Below are 16,626 nucleotides of genomic sequence, written 5' to 3'. Positions count from 1 at the left end.
TCTCTCCCAATTGTCATCGGAAGGCCTAGATATTTACCACTATTCGCCTCCTTCATATTATCCAGCACTTTACTGACTTCCCCTCTAATCCTCTTGGGAGAATTTCTACTGAAAAACATAGCAGATTTATCAAAATTAACAACCTGCCCGGATGCTTGTCCATATATCCTGAGAACCTCCTTAAGCTTTTGGGCTTCTTTTTTACTTGCTTTGCAGCACAATAGGGAGTCATCTGCAAAAAATAAATGAGAAACCATAGGGCTATCCCTGCAAATTTTGATTCCAGTTAGATGCTTGTTATCCACAGCTTTCTTGATCAGGTTTGAAAGCCCTTCCGTACAGATGATAAATAAGTAAGGAGATAAGGGATCTCCTTGTCTAATCCCTCTAGAAGGTTTCACACTACCCACTTTCTGCCCATTTAAATTAAAAGAGTAAGCAACCGTGGAAATGCAGGTCATGATCCAACGAACAAAAGTGGGACAGAAACCCATTTGCATCATGATTCTACCAAGAAACTTCCACTCCACTCTATCATAGGCTTTAGACATATCAAGTTTAAGGGTCATGAAACCTACCTTACCAGCTCTCTTACTTTTAAGGAAATGCAAAAGTTCATGCGCAATAATAACATTGTCTAAGATTTGCCGGCCAGGAATGAAAGCAGATTGTGAGGGACTGATACAATGCTTAAGGACCCTTTTCAGTCTATTGGCCAAAATCTTGGAAATGATTTTATACAAGACATTACAAAGACTAATAGGCCTGAAGTTAGCAAGCATCACAAGATTATCAACCTTTGGAATTAAGGAAATGATGGTCTCATTAATGGCCTTAAGCAGATTACCCGTATGAAAGAAAGAAGAAATGGCATGGACAATGTCAGCATTTATAATGTTCCAGTAAGATTGAAAAAAACACGGGGACATACCATCAACACCTGGAGCTTTGTTGGGGAACATAGAGAAAATGGCCTTTTTAATCTCCCCCTCGTCCACAGGTTTGATCAACTGAGCATTCATGAGATTGGAAATAGTGCACGGTATGCCTTGTAAAACCTCCTCAAATTCTGTGGGATTGGTGGACATGAAAAGTTCATTGTAGTGGTTACACATTTCCTCCTCAATTTCCTTGTCGCTCCTACACCAATTCCCATCAGACTTTTGGAGCACACTGATTCTGTTACGTTTCCTTTTAGCTAAAACACTTTGATGGAAAAAAGCCGTATTTTTGTCTCCCTCCTTGAGCCATCTGTTTCTGGACTTCTGACTCCAATATAGCTCCTCTTCCTTGTAAGCTTTACTTAGCTGAAATATTAAAGTTGCAATGACTCCTTTGTTACACAGCTCACCCGCTTCTCTTGCAACCTTCAATTGCTCCTTAATTTCCTGGATTTTCAGCTTTGCATTACCTTTTGTTGTTCTGTTCCACTCGATCAAAGCTACTCTACACTCCCTAATTTTTCTTGTAACTTTATACATCCTGGATCCATCTTGTTCTTTTTCCCACGCTGTGCGAATCACAGGCACAGTTGCTTTGTCCTTTGCCCACCTTTGGTCGAAAAAGAAACGTCTCCTCCCATTCCTTTGTTGCGGTTTTGTGTCCACTATTAGTAGGCAGTGATCTGAAGCCTCCATTCCAATATGCTCACAGGTTACCTTTTCATAGACTTGCACCCAACCCACACTCCCTAAACATCTATCCAACCTCTCCTTAACCTCCCCTTCCCCTTCCCATGTATTGCACCAAGTCCATGGAACCCCCACAAAACCAATATCTACTAGCTCGTTCTCAGAGATGAAACCTTTAAAGTCCCTAAAACTACCCTCAGATCTTTCATTCCCACCCCATTTCTCTCCATTCGAACAAATGTCATTGAAATCTCCCATCACAGCCCATTTCTCACCCCATTCTCGTTTTTTCTCCTCAATGAATTCCCACTGATGTTTCCTAACTCTACCTTCCGTACTAGCATACACCCCTACAAACCACCAGCTGTCATTTGTTTCATTATCCACTACTTTCGCAGCAATATACCAATCCGAACCCTGCACATCCAGTAACACCACTCCCTCTTTCCAGAAAAGAGCTAATCCCCCAGCTCTGCCCTTAGGATTCACTATAAAGCTATGTTCAAAATTTACTTTTTTTTGCACTTGTTTCATAAAAACCTCCTGGTTTTTTGTTTCACACAGGAATAAAATACTAGGAGAGTGGAGGTGAATTACCTCCTTCAGTTGGGGAATTGTCAAGGGGCCTCCTGCACCTCGACAATTCCACACCGCCATCTTCATTTCACTGGTGGAGGCATTGCGGGGCTAGCCTCCATTTCCCCTCCCTGTTGACCAGTGCTATCATCCCTTTTTGCCAGCTTCAAACTCGAGCCTTCTTCCACATCTTCCTCCATGATATCCAGACCTTGATTATCCAGCATCCCTTTCCTTTTCTCTCCAGACGAGCGAATTTGCTCTCTGCCAGTGATGTCCCGTAATGGAGCTCTTTTATTCCGTGAGCTTCTTCGCCATTTACCCTTCCTTTGAATGCTCTGGTTGACTGGTAGTCTGCTACCTTTGCTTCCACTCTCATTTGTTCGACAATTTATGCCCCCATTTTCCAAACTGTCCAAAACCTCCTGCCCTGGCACCAACTCCATCATCATTTCCACTGGAGCAAGACCAGGCGTACTACACTTCCTATTCCCCAAATCCACAACCACCTTACTGATTTCTATCTTTTCCTTCTCCACCAGCTCTGTTTTTTTTTCCTGATTTTCCCCTTTCCCCTCTTCTTGCTCCACACTCTTGTCCAACTCCTTGTTATCACTCAAAAAATCCTTCCACTTCTTCTCCATAGCTTCCTTTTTCTGTTCTCTAATATTACTCTCCTTCTCAAACTTGTTACTACTCGTCCCAGTTATACCCCTAACCCCCATCTCCCTCAAAGAATCTACATGGATCCCTGGGTCTTTGTTACTCGTAGCTACTACCATGCCTCTTTGTTTCACCTCAGTCTCGACCCCTCTGAACGCTCTCAAAGGGGAGGTCATGATATTCCCTGCCCTCATCCACGCTCCATATTGACTTTCCCTACCTGACTGTCCTTCCTTCCCTCCTTCAGTGCAAGATTTGTCACCGTGACCAACTATCCCACAGTTATAACAGAAATCCGGACATCGCTCGTATTTAAATTCCACCCATGTATTCACTCCCTCAAGCTTCACCAAGGTGCCTCTGAGAAGGGGTTGTTGCACATCCACCTCTACCAGAATCTTCATATGTCTACCCTCTTTTCCTCCCACTGGCGGAACTATAACCTCCCTCACTGAATTGAAAAGTTTTCCTACCTTTATCCCCACTGTCCTACACAGCCAGTGGACAGGAAGATTCCATACCTGTACCCATAAGTATGTATATCTAAAGAACTGGGGCTTTCTTTCACAACCCATTTCCCAATTTTTAATCACCAAGACCTGATTATCCAAAACCCACGGGCCTCCCATCAAAACTTTTTCCCGTTCCTCATCAACATCAAACTGGAATTGAAAAATGTTAGGGCCAAGTTCAGTTACCACCAAATTTCTGGGATAACCCCACGCATGATTGGTGAAATTTTTGACCCCTGTGTAATTTGCCACTTTTGTTCCTATCAACCTGCCTACCAGGCTCCTTCTGCAATCTTTGACTCCCTCGCTGACATCCTCCGAGCAAAGATCCACCCCGCCCAGTTCCGTTGAAGAGAGCTCAAACTTGCTGAATGCACGAGTTAGCTCCTCTTCCATCCTCTACAACCCAGTTGCTTGACACCACTGTGCACTATTTCCTTCCTTAGAAAACCCGTTGTTCAAACCTGCAAAACAGAGTTGAAAAACAGAGAGCAGAAAAAAGAAGCCTAAAACAAGCTGAAAGACACGGAAGCCTAACCAACCACCCTCTAACTATGTACACACTACCACGATCTTGACAGGTAGACCCCGTCTCCCGTTCCTCGGATCATGACCTCAAACGCCTGAGAGCTTTTTATGCTCTCGGTTGCTGGTTTTGTATGTAAACATTATTTGTAATTATACTGCTCTAGGTGATTAATTTTTGGTCTGGTTGTGATTACCCAAAGGATTGAACTGGTTGCCCCTGAGTGACGCTGCTTTTTGCTTAAACCTGCCTCAGAAATCTTCAGTTCCCCTTTCGTGCTCAAGAATTTACTAGCTTGGAAAGCGATTAGAAGCAAACTCATTTTGGAAATTAAACAGCAGAAAATGCCTGCTAAGGAAAGTTTTGTAAGAAAATTTCAATAAAGGAAAGAACTTGTGCATGAGGGCTACTTTAAGGTCATTGCAGAAAGTTCAGAGGCTGCAACATTTTTTATTACATAGGATTGCAAAGACGATTATCTTCTTTGTGAATTAAGGTGGATTACTTTTGAGCGGGCAGTCCAGTAATCAGCCAACTTCCTTATGAACTTTCTTTTGTAGATTTATAGTTTTAGTTGACTAAGGCACACATTTAGCCAAATGGTTGCCCAGATTTTGTGTACAAAATGTGCCATAAGTGATGAATTGAGTTAGATGGAGTGATCAAATGTGAAGGAAATGTTCAAGATCACACTTTGCAGGTATTCGGTGGGGAGATCTGTTCATGAATATGCTTAAATGTAGTTGTGATGGATTCTATACATCTAGCTGAATTATTCAAAAAGCAAAGTAATTGTATGTTGCAGCATCCATAATATCCAAAGAGAATGAAGAACAAATCTCCTGTAAGACTGATAAAACAGAATTATGGAAAGAATGACATATCCTAATTAGTAGATCTAATTTTTGTGAAAGACAGATTTCAAATGCATAGATGATATAGATGTCTGTTATATTCAATTAAAGATTACAAACCAAGCTTCTGGGGTCTTGAACCAAGTGCTTCACTTTGCCTGCAGCCTGGCCCTGAAATTTGTTGCTGTTGCCAAACTGTCTTCTCTAACTTACATTCTTTATACTCTCTCCCTTACACTTTCATTGTCCTTGTCACTTCCTCTTTCTTGGAATACATGTATTTCCTCTGCCTCTTTCTATGTTGTAATATTATTGTACCTGATTCCTCCCAGTGAAAAACACTGTTCCCATCTAAGCTAGCCATTGGGGTTCAAAAGCTGTTACATATTTCATATGCTCATTTGATGTCAGAATTAACACATGGTAAATCACACACTATGCTAAACCATGTCCAAGACTGCTTGAATGCAAATTGTACTGCACCTGATTGCTATAGTGGGCTCCTAGTAGGTAGCTCGGATGGCGCCTCTCTTGGGTCTTTACCTTGAGGTCACTAGGTTGACAATGCATCCTTGGAGCAGGTTCTGCGCTATCACAGGGGATTAGTCTGGTATAAGTCAGGATATTCCTGTGTCAGTCAAAAAAAAAAAGAAGGTTGCTATAGTGGATAGTGTAATCCTACTTACACTAACAACACTGGAATCATGACACATTTCCATTATTGAGTAATAAACTAAAGTTTTTGACCAAAAAAAAAAAAACTATTAAACTATGTAAATAAAAGCACTTCAGATATAATCACTTTCAGGTGCACCTTTCACATACAAGATATTAAGGAGACTGCAACCATGAGTTAAATATATATATATATATAGTACTATCAAATATGTCCTAGAAAGTCAAGGGAATCATGCTGAAAGAAATTAACTTTTCTTTGAACACCTCAATTAATATCATGAAGTGGACAAATAACAAGAAAAACCACAAGTGAGGTGCTAGGAGATTCTTGAACGTGGCACAAATCTAGATCTTTTGTGCAAAAGAAACATTATACTGGCAACGCATTCAGATTAATCCTTTCTGATTTACCATGGTAATCCAGGCTGGAGGCAATATGAAATCAATAGACATCCAATTCAAATTGAGAGAGACCGAGTACTACTGTTGCATGATAATAGTATGGATGGGCATTTACCAAGAACTTCACGGAGTTCTTCTGCAGTGCAGGCTGCTTGTACTGGACCAACTTTTCTGCAATTATACTTAGATTCAAGAACACATTTTTATGCAAATTCCTCAAATGGCTGACAGATAGTGGAATACAGACCTTATACAACTCTATTTTGAAGCAGCCACAGCATGGCTAGCGGCGTCAGTCGTCGTTGCCAATTCACATTGCAGGTCGTAGAAGAATTCGTGCAACATCAGAGTTAAACTTTACTCTGGATGATTTAGGAGTCGATGTCAAGTAGTATTCATGATACATGTTCTATTGGATGAGAAAAGGTATACCCAACTTCTTTCAAGACAATTGAATTTGTCAAAATGCAAGTTGTAAAGATCAATTTTGCCTAATGTAACCACAACTGCATGAGAAAATGGCTTTAACTGGTCAAATACAAAGTCGACACGCAAGCAAATCTTAATATATATAAATTTCAAATTTGCTCAAGCCACTGCCAATCCTTAATCCCAAAGAAAAAAGTCCCTGCTTTCACCAAACTTTGGCAAATCGAATTGTACTTCTACCAGAAGCCTAGAAAATCCAATGTTATTCGGGAGAATCCTTCATTAACGGTCTCAAGCTATCATTTGCTAAAATTAGAAAGTCATATAGAACCAGTTTAAACAAAAGATTCTGAAATTTAATTTTATACTTCTTTTAATCTCAAGCTATCATTTGCTAAAATTAGAAACTATGAAAATAAACTACCCATCATGAACAAGGCTAGTAATTCAAAATAAAGAGATATGAAATATTTTCTTCACACCCTAAATTTCTAGCCCCAATAATTATTTTACATATCATCCACCTTATCTAGTAAATAAGCACTTTTCACTATTAAGAAACTTTATATAAATCAAAATATCAAAATATAATTATTTATCCATAAATTAAGAGATTTTGATTAATTTTTAATTCAACATGCCTCACCATTTCCTTCTTGATCATCATTTACCTTGGACATTCACTTGTCAGATTCTTCCTCCTCCACTCTAGCATTATCACCCTATTATCAAATAACATTTTAATAAATAAAAAATTAAAATTGGAATGAATATGTGCAATGATGTTTATTATTTTATGGGGGGAAAAGTAGTTACAATTCTTTCATTGTCAATCTAAAGATTCTTCATGTAATCACCACCCGTCCTCTTGTCAACCTTAGGGAATTTTTTTAAAAAAATAAAAGGCCAAAAAGTAATTTTAGAATAAATAAAATTATAAAATGGAAAAATAAAAGCACGTTTCTTTATATTTAGGGGGAAAAGGTATTCACAGCATCACATACAAACTTCAACTTGCCTCTTTTAGGGAGAAAAAGAAAGTCAGATGAAGGAGGAAGCGACGAGAAAAGAAATAAGCAAAGGTTTCTAATTAGGAGGCAGAAAATGACAAAAAATATTAAATAGTACATACCAAAGAGAGACGGTAAGAGTAGAAGATCATGAATGATAATTATTGGACTAAGCAAAAAAGGAAATATCAAACCCATCCTTGATCTCCTACAATGAAACCATTCATTTGGTTAATTATGGACAAAATTGAAAGAAAATGTATCAACTAATCCCATAGAGAAAAAAAGTAGAGTAAACGATTAGGATGAAGGAAAAAAATAAAGGTGTACAGAGTGGAAACTAAATGAGAAAGCAACAGTATATATGAGGATTTGTTTAGTTGTCTTTCGTTGAAGAAAAGAAATAAGGTGAACCAAAAAAAAAGGAAAGCAAAAAGAAGAAAAGAAAAAATGAAGATAGTTTTCTCAAAAGAGAAATATTCTAGGTGTCAAAATGAAAGGGAGTCACTTGACATTCATTGGGGTTGCTACAATAATTTCACTTCCTCCTTATATAGTAGGTGTGTGTGTGTATATATAAGTATGTATGTATGTGTATGTATGTATGTATTAGTATTCTTATGTGTGTATATATGTTGGTGATCTTATGTATGTATGTACATGTATATGTATATTTATATACTTTAGGGTTAAAATATTTTGCCACTTAAAATTGGTTGTACTATTTATGCCCTTAAACCAGACGACTATATTTTGCATAATGTTGAATTGTCGGCTGAGTTGCCTGATACCAGACGGGATAAGGGGTTAGCCCCTTAAACTAGGAAAATAAAGAAAGTAAAGGAAATACAGAGCAAAATAGTTAGGAAGTGGGTTGCAATCGGATTGTCACCAGTTAAATTGTTAGTTTAGGCGGTAGAACCAACCATATATAAACAGAATATATAAACAAAATATAAAAACAAGTTAGTAAGTTAGATCAGACGATATAACCGGCCATGAATCATTAATATAAATAGAATAAGTAAACAAGAATAAGAAAATGAATATGAATATGAAGTGGCTCAGCCGACCGTTCAACAGAATAAGATTGAATATGAAACTTGTAAGAAGACTTACAAAGTTTGAGAAGCTTGCTTGATTCTTGATCAAAGCTTACTTCCTTGTTTGAATTCTAAAAATTAAAAACTAGTTTGTCTTCTAGAGAGAAGGAGGAGAGAATTCTTCAACTTAGAGAGAGAAATTGAAGTGTAAAGAAGTTGTGTGTTTTTGTGTTGGAATTGAGGGGTATTTATAGCAAATTTTTTTTGTGTTACTACACTACCCGTTATAGTGATTTTTACTGTTTGCTACCGTGTACAGTACCGCTACAGTGCACAGTTTACCTTTTTGTTGCTGTGTTTGCATAGTAATTTTTCGGACTGCTACAGTGACTTTCGGTGCTACAATGAGAATATTTTTTAATTTTCTTGTTCCGGTTGAGCTAGTTTGAATATCCTTAGAAGCATCTGTTTAGGTATTTAGCAAATGGTTGCTGATAATTCTTATTTTGTTTTCTGAATCATTTCATCATATTCAGGTGTTTGTATTCCCTATTCCTTAAGCCAATGTCTGTTGAGGATTAACATCTAAATTTTCCTTCGTTTCATGAAACTTTGATCTTTCAGGTTTCGAACTGTATAGTTTATTGATTTTGTGGCAATGTTGTCATGCTTATATCTGAGGTATAGAGGGATTCGATCACCAGTTTCTATGTTGTAGAATACAACATTGAAGTATCTGATTTTGTCTTCCCTGCATTCCTGTTTGTAAGAATAGTAGTCTTTCGAAATATGCAGGATTGTATTATCAGAAATTTTGGTTGGGATCCAGTTGGTGATTTTTCTAGATGCTGAGCTTGTCATCTTCCTGCAAAACAGAATTTGTTAGTTTTAATGGTTTGGAGAGAGGTAGAAAGGCATTAGGATTAAGAAGTTAAGGTATTATACCCTCATTTGTGGTTAGGTAAGGAACTAATTGATATTCCTAATATAACATTGTTAGTTAATTTTTTGGCTAGAAAAAATGTGTCTGGGATGGATAAGGAGGAGAGTTGAATTTGAACGTCTGACAGTTTGAAACTGACTTTAAGTTTAGAGCCATTGGCCCCCCTAAGCCCTTCCTTGATTTTTTCAAAGAATTGGGATAGAACAAGGTTTTCAAGGATACAGCTTTGGTCTGTCCCAGTGTCAAATAAGGTTTCAGTTTCGATTACATAATTATTGCTAATTAGTAATCGAACTTGGACCAAGTGGTCTTTATCTTTCTTGGTTTTCTTAGATAATTGGTTTAAGAACTCAGTGTCATTCTGAGTATTTAAATTGGTAGGTTCTTCGGCTGGTACCAGGTTTTAAAGAATAAAACTGTCAAATTCTTGCTTAACTTTGATTGCTCTGATATCTTCTTCGAGAAGATCAATTTCTGTTTGGAGATTTGAAGGGTTAATGGCTTAGTAGGTTTAGAAGAAAACCTATCAAGAATGTTTGTGAGATTATAGGTTTTGAGGAGTCTTGGATTTTTGGTTAATAGGTTTAAAGAGGTTGAGGTTTGGTTCAGGGATTCTTTGAACTTGTTTAAGTAGAGTTGTCTTTTTTCTGTTTTTGGAATATCATCAATGATATCGAGGAGAAGGTTTTGGTCTTTGGTCAACACATTGACTGTAGGACCTTCTTTTTCATCTTCATCATTGGTGGCTTGGGAAGAAGATGTTGAAATGTCATCATCTAACTAATTGACATAACCTTGTTCTCGTTCAGAATCATCATTATCTGATTCGATTAGAAGATTTGATATTTGGGCTTTGATCTGGTCTTCTAGACCTAAGGTACTGATTTTTTGGTTGAATTTGCAATATTGGGCTATATGTCCAGATTTATGACTTTGTGGCAAATAATTGAAGGTAGGGCTGGTCCTATGACTTGAGGTGGTTGTTTATTGGACTGATATCTTTTTTGTAAAGGAAGGTTTTTCAAGGTGTTTAGTGGGTTTGTATCGTTTATGAGATTTTTTGTAATAGTTAGGTAGTCCAAATTGTTCATAGAAGGATTCAAGATCTTTTCTTCTTTGGGCTCGATCTTTTACAAGTTGTCAGAGCATCTTGTCTTGTCGCCATACTTTGAGTACAACCGGTTGAATCTGACTGGTTAACTGTCCATAAGTTATTGTTTTTCATGACACAGTTTCATTGTATTGAGTCCTGAATTCTTCTCGAACTAGGTCTGATAGTGATTTGGAAAGGCCATCAAGAAATTTTTCTTTCCAATAGACTTTATTGCCATCTGATCTTGCATATATTCTGGTTAAGAATATGTCTTTATACTATCTGAAGTCTGAGAGACTTTTGCATTTGAAGTTGTTTAATAGCTCTGATGATTTTTCTCTGAATATTCCTAGGTCACTGGCGAATGTCTTTGTGATAGTGAATATTAGTGTTGCTACTGCATTTGAGATGGTGTCTCCATCTTGAAAAATTGGCTCATCATTGATATCGATTTTGACTGCATTGAGAATGCTATCATTGTCTTCTACAGTGAGGTGTTCATCCCACCAACCTTTGAGTTACCTGGTGAACCCTATTATAGAATATGGGCAGCTAATTAGCCAGTACAGCCATGTGATGTTTGATAGGCTGTTGCCACCATTGTCATTTGTTGTAAGATTATAAGAATATTGTATTCAAAAACTCCATCTATACTTCATTGATAGATGTTGTTTGCATTATATGAATTTTGCATAATGTTGGGTTTTTCTTTAAGAAGGATATCTGGATAGGTACGTCGGGAGTAGTATAACTTTTAGGAATTTTTTCAATTAAAAATTTGGTTTTGTGAAAAAGAGACTTAGGTGGCGTTTGGTTCGCATGTTGGAATCGGATTCGGATTCGGATTCGGATTCGAAATCATTCATCCTGGATTTGGAATGGAATCAATCATTACAATACATTTGTTTGGTTCAGTGCCAGGAATGTATATCATTATTATAGTTGATGTTTGGTTCATTGGTTCTTTGTAAATGGGATATAAGAAATTTTTACTAATTAAATATATTAGTATAAATGTATTGGTAAATTTAGTATAACTAATTAATAATTTCTATTAGTAAACATGTATAATTATTAGTATAATTGATAATATCAATTATATTACATAGATTAATATACATTATATAATAAATATAACTAATAATATCATTATTATAAGTTTGTAACTAATTAAATTAAATATTATATATAATTAAATATAATTATACAAATGTTATAATATAAATATATAATTATAATTATATAATATATATAAATATTAATTATACTAATATTTTATATAAATATGATGTATATTACATATTAAATATAGTTATTATTATACATTATTATATATAAAATTATAATTATAATTATAATTATATAATTTATTAATATTATATACATGTATATATTATAATTATATGCACATATAATATACATTTATAAATATACATATATTATTATGTAATATTAATAAATTTATAATATATATTATATAATTATAATTATATTTAAATAAATAATTATAATATAGATTTATATAATATAATAATATCATTATTATAAGTTTGTGACTAATTAAATTAAATATAATTATACAAATGTTATAATATAAATATATAATTATAATTATATAATGTATAAATATTAATTATACTAATTTTTTATATAAATATAATGTATGTTACATATTAAATATAGTTATAATTATATATTATTATATTTAAAAAATAAAAATAAAAATAAAAATAAAAATATAATTTATTAATATTATATACATGTATATATTATAATTATATGCACATATAATATACATATATATATATATACATATATATTATAAATATATTATTATATAATATTAATAAATTTATAATATATATTATATAAATATATATTATAATTATACTAAAAATTATAATATATATTTATATAATATACTAATATTATAATAAAATATATAATTATAATATATTATATATATGTATATATTACAATATAATTATATAATTATATAATATATATAAATATTAATTATACTAATATTATATAATTATAAGATTTGGGAATCAGACTTGGGTATTGGACAAAATCCACCGACTTACTAAGGAATGGAGGAATGCTAAATTTTTAGACATCATTCCAAAATTTCAATTCCGATAGTAGTGAACCAAACATGAATCATGAGATTTATTCCATAACTTCATTCCGAAACCCTTTTACCAAACGCCCCCTTAATGTAATTTGTTTAAAGTCAAAAAGACTCTTGGAATTCTTCTTTAGTTATTGTGCAGGCTAATTGGCTAATACTTGTGGATCCTTGGTTGTTTGATCCTTGTTTGGATATTGGGGTAGAAAAGGATTGTTCTATTTTGGCTATTCTTTTTTCTAGTTGGGTCAAAGGTTTGATTTGGAGGTCTTTCTGAAACTTGGCTGGTATTTTGTGAGGTTTGAAAAGTGGATTTGATGAAGAAGTGTTTATGGAAGGAGTTTTGGGAATAGGTCAGGTCAAAATATACTCTCCGAGTGTTTGTAAATACTTGTTGGTGTAGTTATTCTGTTCATAGATTCCCTGGATATTCTTGAGTTTGACTGTTCCTTCATCCTGAGCAGTTTTGAGTTTTAATGGTTTGGCATTTATTTTTGTCGATTTGTATGAAAAAGTGATTGATTTTGGTGGTAAAAGTTTTGCATGAATTTCTTCTTCAACTGTCAGCCACTTTTTTACCACATTTGCTGTTTGGGAGAAGGGATAATCAATTCTGTTTCTCTGAGAATATACTTCAAACCAATCGAAAAATTAGATGTGTTGTCTTGTTCTTATCAAGAATTCATAGAATTCTTCTTATATTTTTTGTCGATGTTGTCCCTTGTATTTGTCAAAAAATCATGTCCTTCTAGCATAGTTGAATTTTGCATAAAACTCTGTCATGAGATTTTGTTTGTCAATTTAATATTCTATAGTAAGTACCCTCAACTCATCAAGTTGAGGACAACTATCCGTTATGAAAGAATATATGGGAGATTTAGGAAGTCCTTCCTGATCTGCATCATTTGAGAATCCATCTTGAATTTCTGAAGGAATAGACCTATTGGTTGCATACCTTACTTGTGAAATTTTGGAAGAGAGATCTAGATCTTGGAGTCGAGTTGAGATAGAAGAAGTTAGTGATCTTTTTGAACTGATCTTCTTCCTGTTGTTGAGTGTCTAGGCATATCTATACTGGTTTTTGATGAAGATGATGCCCTAAAAACATTACAAAAGGAAGAAACAATCATATTTCAAACAGATCTAGCTATATCTCGGATTATAGTCACAAAATCTATCACATGGAACCAGATCACACTCCTCGAAAGTCGGATACTTCTTGAAGTAGCACCAGCAGAACCAATACAAAATACGATAGTCTCAAGCATCCAACAGTTTGCCTCCGGAGCTGTCCAAATCAAATTTGATAGATCAATGATGATCTGAAAGGATTGAGTAGCAGGATCTTCAGGGATTAAAAATGAATTTTTATTCCTTTCAATTTCCTGAATCTAGTTTATTGTCGAGTTTTCATCAATTGTTTGGAATTGGTTTGAAGTTGCTTCATCAGGTATCTAATTTGAAGTTGATTCATTAGGGATCTAATATGAGGTTGATTCATCAGAAATCAAATTTGAAGTTGATTCATCAGGAATCCAATTTGATGTTTGGCCTTCATTGGCTTGATTCCAATTTGATGATGTTTGGTCTCCATTAGTTTGATTGTTGGATATTTCTTCGAGAAAGGTTTGTACCCAATTAGAATATCCGTCGAAGAAACAATTTTGTGTTTCTGATGGACTACTTTCTTCTACTGTCATGTTTCTGCAAAAAAGAATTAGTTAGTTTAAAAGATATTATTCTTTACAGATGATTTGGAAAGGGATTAACTGATTGAGAAAGGATGTTCCTAGTATGATATTGTTGGTCAGATACTTGGTTAAAAAGAAGGTATCTGAGAATGGGTTTGATATATTTGAAAGTTTAATTCTGATATCAAGTTAGGAATTGTTGGCTCTTCTAAACCTCTTTTCAGTAGAGTTTTCAAGAAATTGGGTTCGAATGAGGTTTTCAAAAATATAACTTTGGTCCGCTCCTGTATCAAATAGGGCTTTAGTTTCGATTACATAATTGTCATTAATTAGTAATCGTACTGGGACCGAATAATCCTAAAGTAATTGAGAATTATTATTTAGGTTTGCAAGGTTGGTTCCTTTTTGAAGATTTTGGAAGGTCGTTGGTTGAATAGGAAATTTGTCATGAATTTCTAAGAAATTATGGGGTTTTGATTACAAGGAATTGGTTTGGGAATTTTGAAGCTGTCTTTTTCTGGAATATTAAAGAGGGGACTTTGATCTTTGGTTAAAGGAATTCAAAGTGATTGGAGCTTGGTTTAGGGATTCTTTGACAAAAAAATCTTTAATGATGTCTTGGAAAAGGTTTTGGTCTGTGGTTAACATATTGACCGCCGGACCTTCTCTTTTATCTTCATCACTGGTGGTTTGGATGATTAGATATCCATATCTTCTGACTGAATAGATTTTTCTGGTCTAATCAAAAACTAGCCTGGTTAGTTTTAAGAAGATGAAAAACAAGTATGACTATAATCTATAAAAACTTTCTTTATTTTATTGCTAATCTGATATATTAGGAATATCTTTTATCCACCAATTAATTCCTTAACTAACCACAGATGAGGGCATAATATATTAATTCTTTGATCCTAATGCCTTCCTACCTTTCTCCAAACTATTAAAACTAACAAATTCTATTTTGCAGGAAGATGACAAGTTCAGTATCTAGAAAAATCAGCAACTGAATTCCAACCAAACTTGCTGATGATTACAATCCTGCATATTTTGAAAGACTACTATTCTTACAAACAGAAATGCAGGGAAGACAGAATCAGATACTTCAATGTTGTATTCTACAACACAGAAACTGGTGATCGAATCTCTCCACACCTCAGATATAAGCATGACAACATTGCCGCAAAATCAATGTACTACTCCCTAGTTACCTATCCAGATGTTGTTCTTAAAGAAAAACTCAATATTATGCAAAATTCATATAATGCAAACAACATTTATGAATGGAACATAGATGGAGTTTTCGAATACAATATTCTTACAATCCTTCAACAAATGACAATGGTGGCAAAAACCTATCGAATAACACATGGTTTTACTGACCAATTATTTGCTCATATTCTAATAACAAGATTCACCGGGTAATTCAAAGGTTGGTGGGATGAACACTTCACTACAGAAGACAAGGACAGCATTCTCAATGCAGTCAAAATCGATATCAATGGTGAACCAATTCCTCAAGATGAAAACACCATCTCAAATGCAGTAGCAACACTAATATTCACTATCGCAAAGACATTCGTCGGTGACCCAAAAATATTCAGAGCTATTAAACAACCTCAAATGCAAAAATCTCTTAGACTTCAGAAAGTACAAAGACACATTCTTAACCAGAATATATACAAGATCAGATGGCAACAAAGCCTATTGAAAAGAAAATTTTCTTAATGGCCTTCCCAAATCACTACGAGACCTAGTTGGAGAAGAATTCAGGACTCAATACAACAAGACTGTATCATGGAAAACAATAACTTATGGACAGTTAATCAGCCAGATTCAATAAGTTGCATTCAAAGTATGACGACAAGACAAGATGCTCAGACAACTTGCAAAGGATTGAGCCCAGAGAAGAAAAGATCTTGGATTCTTCTGTGAACAATTTAGGCTATCTAACTATTGCAAAAAATCTCATAAATGACCTAAACCCACTAAACATCTTGAAAAACATTCTTTTTCCAAATGGAGATATCAGTCCAATAAACAACCACCTCCCATACAACCACCTCAAATCACAGGACCAGCCCTACCTCCAATCATTTGCTACAAATGTCATAAATCTGGATATATAGCCCGATATTGCAAATTCAACTAAAAAATCAATATCTTAGGTCTAGAAGACCATATCAAAGCCCAAATATCAAATCTTCTGATCGAATCAATACTGATGATTCTGAACGAGAAGAAGATGATGTTAATCAGTTAGATGATGAGATTTCAACATCTTCTTCCTAAACCACCAGTGATGAAGATGAAAAAGAAGGTCCTACAGTCAATGTGTTGACCAAAGACCAAAATCTTCTTCTCGACATCATTGAACATATTCCAGAAACAGAAAAAAGACAACTCTACTTGAACAAGTTCAAAGAATCCTTGAACCAAATCTCAAC

This window comes from Coffea eugenioides, chromosome 6, assembly GCF_003713205.1.
Source record: "Coffea eugenioides isolate CCC68of chromosome 6, Ceug_1.0, whole genome shotgun sequence".
Lineage (NCBI taxonomy): Eukaryota > Viridiplantae > Streptophyta > Magnoliopsida > Gentianales > Rubiaceae > Coffea > Coffea eugenioides.
Note: the sequence above shows the minus strand (reverse complement) of the source record.